At 52.5% G+C, this 6,000-nt stretch overlaps 1 long non-coding RNA gene across 1 annotated transcript in view; it reads left to right on the plus strand.

Moving 5' to 3' along the window:
• Positions 1-2,217, plus strand: part of LOC138510997 (uncharacterized) — a 375,175-nt gene extending 372,958 nt beyond the window's left edge. The window contains exon 3 of the long non-coding RNA XR_011280523.1: positions 2,062-2,217. This is a non-coding gene — a long non-coding RNA (uncharacterized lncRNA). The remainder of the gene's footprint in view (positions 1-2,061) is intronic.
• Positions 2,218-6,000: the final 3,783 nt, after the last annotated feature.

Here is a 6,000-nt window from a genome sequence, read left to right on the forward strand (position 1 = left end):
CTCCTCCTCTGCATCTGGTGCCTCCTCACGTGCACATGGACAGAAAAAGACATGAGGAGTCATGTGCAACATGTCTACAGTAAACATGTGTATCAAATTGCTGTTATGCAACAAAATACAGGGCATGTCACCATGAGAGAAACAACATCCACACACTATGTACAAGAAGCCATCTGATCATGGCACATGCAGACTGGCAACAACTTTCCCGCTCAGGGCCATGCAGCCAGTGGACACATGCCAACAAACATGATAGTTAACAAGCACATTATGGCACATGGAACAGCAAACTATTGACTGATACCAGTGAAATGGGCATGTGGCTCTGTGACATGCTATTACTTGGCATGTCAACAGGCAGACGCACATATTCACATCCAAGTCCGCATCCATCAAATGCCACACCAGTGTTGCCCTTGCACAGGGACTGCAGACAATGACATGTCCTAAGTGTGGAAAACAGAAACAGTCCCAGTTGAAGAATGACTGTAAGAGTAAAACATAGCCAAGGTCTGTGAAGTGGAGTTAGTAAGTAAATGGAGTTAGAGATATGAAGAAGATACAGTGACCCACAAGAGGGACAGGGGCATGGACCCATGGAGTATGTGCCGAGTATGTAAGGGTAACAGGGATCAGGCCTCACAACGATTTGACTCAGGAGTCATTGCCATAGCGGCAGCGTGTATGTGCAAAATCTAGACATATGCACACTCACTCATTGCACGCTGTGAGGCGTGTTGGTTTTCATCTTGGATGTCCTATGTAGCATGGAAGCACCTATGTACGTGTGTGAATAGATAATCTATATCCTGCAGTGCATGAAGTGTAACTCGTTTTTCAGACACAAGCACATGTCTAGCAGAGCAGAGTCACTGACATCAAGGATGCAACTGACAAGAGGGCACGTTGTGGTATCATGTTGCAGATGTTGGGTGGGTATGCTAGTGGGGGATGAGTACTGTCACACAGCCATGTTCAACTGATGTACAATACATGGGTTGTATGCACTCTTCAGTACACTGGACAGGAGTCAGTTCACTGCGACATTGTTCACCCAGGGCATTCCTTCAAATTCAGCCAGATGCGCAACACAATCATAGATCTTGGTTATGCTTCACTAGATGTACTCAGGATGCACAATCTTGGTCACTCACCGGACGTGCCCTCATATTTTGGCAGGCCTACCACGCCTTTCACCTGCTCCTTCAGAATGAATTGGCTCATAGTCTCTTCATGCTGGGTGAGCTCCTCCTCCTCTGGTGACCCTTCTCCAGTTGCCATAGCAGAGGCGAGGTTAGAACCCAGCTTGGACTTGGTGCGACGGGTGAGGTCATTCCAGTGCTTCACTACCTGAGCAGCAGTGCGCCTCTCAAACCGTAAGGCGTTCATCTCATCCGTGACATGCTGTCCATGCACCATACAATAAGCAGGTGGATGTGTGCTCCTTGGTTGCAGGCATATGTCACGGTGGTGCTTGGTCACGTAGTCCATGAGGATCTGGAGTTCACATGTTTTGTTACTTGTGTGTGAGACGTGCCTGTGTGACAAGTTTGACAATTGAGGTAGTGTTACCTGCGTCATGTGCATCCATGATCTTCCTGGGTATGTGCCAAAGATGGGAATGTGTGACTGCCCATCACTCATGCCTGGATGCAAGACGTGCATTTGGATGTCTGACATAGTCATGTAGAGGGATTGCTGTTTACGGGACTCTGTTGTGATTGCTTACCACACTGCTTGTGGTCTCTCAGTCGATGTGTGTGCATGACATGTGTATGTGCTTGTTGCTGTGGCCTGCTGACATGTGCATGTAAACATGATGCATGTGTGTGGAGCATACGTTATTGATTGGTCATGACAATGGAAAGTAGTCTGTTGTGAATGTCTGGAATGATGGCCAGGCATGTATCTGCATGGATGTGGATTGCATGTCCATGTGTGTGGGGGTGGAGGTTTGTGGTTGTTCCTTTTGACTAGTCATGTTCATCTGAATGCTGGTATTGCCAAGCACACATTGGTGCAGTACACTGATGTTTCCATTCTGTGTCTCCTTTTCCACAGTTGCATCTGATGAAGAGGACCCGAAGCAGTGCTATGGAGCATGGCAGCAGGGATGCCTCCACCAGGCAGAGGTGCAAGGCTCAGCCACGCCCACATGAAAGCACTTCTTTGGGGAGCGATGTGGCTGTGGCCATGCCGGTGACATCGGGCAATGCTGCTGGGGGTAAGTTCAAGAAGTCGAAGGTTGGAGGGGGCTCCTCAGCAGCAGGTGAGACAGGTGATGCCACACAGGGGCCATCCATGGTGGAAGACGCCTGAGAGACATCCAGGTTGGCGGGGAGCAAGGGGAAGGAGGTGGCCGTTGAAGCCCAGCCTTGGGAGTCAGGTGGGGCTGTTGAGGTGGGCGTGCCTACTGCAGTCCTGTCCCATGGGCATGAGGCTGTGCAGGCCACCCTGGAGGTAAATGTGCAAATTCTAGTCCCTGGGCCATCAGATGCAGCAGTATGTGCCTGCAGGGAAGCCTCCATCCAAACCCACCCCCTGGTGTTGACTGTGTCCACCCGGACTCACAACCCCTTACCATCTGGTGTTGCCATTCGGGACTTTGTGCTACCCCTACATGCTGGGGTGGCAAAGCATACAGCCATCATCCATGATGGTGTGCAGGCTGCACGTAGTCTGCTTGCACATCAACACAGTGAGTTATGCCGCCTCATAACCTGGCTTGCAACATGGCTGTTACATGTTATGCTCCATGGGCTGTTCACTGATGTAACCCCCTCCTCGTCTTCCTCCTCTGTGTACCAGTCGTCCTCCGGGGTGCCTTCTGGCCCAGATACCACCAAGGCCACCTGTGCACCAGTCCCTCCCAGATTACACAGTCTGGTGGAGCCAACATCCCCACCCGAGTTGGGAGTCCAAGGTCAATCAACTGAGCTGGTCACTGTGCCTACCCAGGCACCGACAGGGTTACTGGCAATGGAGTGACAGCAGGCACCCAGAAGCAGGGCACGTGCCATGCGCCGGCGGGTATCGTCATCAGCCCGAAGAGCTGCACACAAAGCAGGCACCGGGCACTGTGGCAGTAGCTGGCAACCAGGAGGAGGCTACAATTCTCAGGGCACAACATCCAAAAGGGGCAGGTGCACAGTGTGAGGCAGGAGGCACATGTGGACCTGAGGGACAGGATGTCTTCCGTGTTCCGGAGAAATGGGCAGCAGATCGGAGCAGAGAGGCAGCGGGCTCGGGAAGCGAGGATTGTGTTGGCCAGGGCTAGGATTGCAATGGGTCGGGCGAGGAGGCGGGTTGCAATCCTGGAGGCCACTTGCAGGGAAGCCGAGGTGATAGAGATACAGATGCTGGAGACCCTGCAAACCCTCCAGGCAAGAACAGAGGCCCGCCTGAGGAGTGAGGATGTGGTGCTGGACTCAGCCCTGGTAGAGAGCCTGAGTGAGAATGGCGAGGAGGAGTTGGACTAGCCTGCTGCCTGTGTACATATTTATTTAGGTGAAGGCTTCCTTTCTTTATCTATTATTTTACCCAGACTTTGAAACATTCCTTCCCTGTTTTTATTGTATATAGTTCTTTAGGTTTAAGGATTTCATTTTTGTACATATTTTACATGTTCTACTGCCTTCATTCAAAGTTGTTTTTCGTACATATTTCTTCAATATACATAATTCTGTTTGTTAAATTCAACGCTTCGTGCACTTAAAGTGTGTCGCCCTGTTTACTAGTTCTATTTTCAGCAAGTGGATCTCTACATTGCAAGTCACTTGTCTTGTTGCGTGTATGCTTGTGTATTGTTGTTGCAGGGATGGTTGCGGATGGCAGGATGCACACGTGCCTGACATGAGGTGGTGTGTCCTTCAAACGAATGGGTGTGCACTGTATGTTTGGATTTGCATTTACCTGTGCTGCATCACTGTGTGTTTTCGCATAATTGTAGTTGGGGTGGAGGGAAGTCGGCTCACTGTGCTAGTGTTCCATGGTCACATTTCTAGCACATTACTTTGTTATTGCTGTGTAAAACACGTGTCATGCATACACCCTCACCAGCATGTCCATTCACACAATGCCTTCTCTCATGTGTTGGTCAACATCTACCACTGGAATGCAATAGTGGCACATATTTGATCTTCCTAAGTGGTTGTACAATTCACCAGTCTCTGTGAGTCCTGCTCTCTCTGACTGCCATAACATCGACCAGGCATGGACCTCTCATGTGATAGTTCCCTGACAGGTATTTTGACACCCAGCTCACTCGTGCTCAGGCTGTGACATGCCTGGCCATTGTTTGTGGATCTTGCAACAACTTTTAGTATGTTTGCTTATTTCATGGGCACACATTCTGTCACTGTGTATTGATGCCTTGGCAATGTGGCATGGGCAGCATGCACATGTTTTTGCACTCACTCATCACATGAGTATGTTGGGGGAAGATTAAAGCCCGGACGCGTGTGTGAGCAGATGCTCCACTCATGGATGGGCTTCCAGTGATTCCAGTTGTTCGGATTTGCAGAATACATGTTGAAGTTGCAATTCATGGTGCTATCACACCACGGAAGTTCAGGTGAGCAACATACATGCATGGTGGGGGTGTCCCGTCTGGAAGGGGCTGCCTGTGGGTGGTGTCACAGGTAAGGGGGGTCTAGGTGGTGGTGTCCAGTCTTGAGGGGGCTGCCTGTGGGGGGTGTCACAGGTGAGGGCTGCTGGGGGGTGGTGTCCCGTCTGAAGGGGGTGGCCTGTGGGGGGTGTCCTGTCTGGAGGGGGCTGCCTGTGGGGGGTGTTCAGTTTGGAGGGGGCTGCCTGTGAGGGGTGTCCAGTCTGAGGGGGCTGCCTGTGAGGGATGTCCCGTCTGGATGGGGCAGGCTGTGGGGTGGGGTGTCATGTTTGGAGGGGGCTGCCTGTGGGGGGTGCCCCATCTGGAGGAGGCTGCCTGTGGGTGGTGTCATGGTGAAGGGGTGTAGGGGGTGTCCACTCTGGAGGGGGCTGCCTGTGGGGGTGTCCAGTCTGGAGGGAGCTGCCTATGGGGTTGTCCCGCCTGGAGGGGGCTGCCTGTGGGGGGGTCACAGGTGAGGGGTGCTGGGGGGTGGTGTCCAGTCTGAAGGGGTCTGCCTGTGGGAGGTGTCCAGTCTGTAGGGGGCTGCCTGTGGGGGGTGTCCCGTCTGAAGGGGGGCTGCCTGTGGGGGTGTCCAGTCTTGAGGGGCTGACTGTGGGGGAAGTCACAGGTGAGGGGGGCTGGGGGTTGTTGTCCTGTCTGGAGGGGGCTGCCTGTGGGAGGTGTCCAGTCTGGAGGCGTCTTCCTGTGGGCAGTGTCACATGTGATGGGTGCTGGGGGGTGGTGTTCCATCTGAAGGGGGTTGTCGGTGGGGGGTGTCCAGTCTTGATGAGGCTGCCTGTGGCAGGCAGGGTCAGACTAGCCTATAGGGCAATAGACCCATGGCCAAACCAAAAACACAACATTTTGGTGTGGGCCATTTTGTTGGTGAAGTGGGCCAGTTCGATGAGTTGCTTCAATATACGGCTAGTAGTTTTGACCAGTGTTGCTGGATAAATATTCTTTGAAATGCACAATTTGCATCACGTTTTATCAAAAAACTCCCCCTTGGGTACTATTCAAACATTGTTGCTAAAGGAATTAATAGCCATTTGCAATGGTGGGCCACTTTTTTATAGGTGTCCCAGACAATTTTATGGCCCAATCCGACCCTGGTGGGGGGTGTCCTATCTGGTGGGGGTTGTCCTGTCTGGAGAGGGCTGCCTGTGGGGGGTGTCCAGTCTGTAGGGGGCTGCCTGTGGGGTGTGTCCCATCTGGGGGGGGCTGCCTGTGGGTGGTGTCACATGGGAGGGGGGCTGAGGACAAGCTATCCAGTCTGGAGGGGGCTTCCTGTGGGTGGTGTCCCATCTAGAGGGGCTGCTTGTGGGGGCATCACAAGTGAGGTGGTGTGTGGACTACAATGGTTCATGTGCAGTAGGGGGGGATGTGGACAGGATGGG

This window comes from Ambystoma mexicanum, chromosome 6p, assembly GCF_040938575.1.
Source record: "Ambystoma mexicanum isolate Mex_15411 chromosome 6p, UKY_AmexF1_1, whole genome shotgun sequence".
NCBI classification, from domain to species: Eukaryota; Metazoa; Chordata; class Amphibia; order Caudata; family Ambystomatidae; genus Ambystoma; species Ambystoma mexicanum.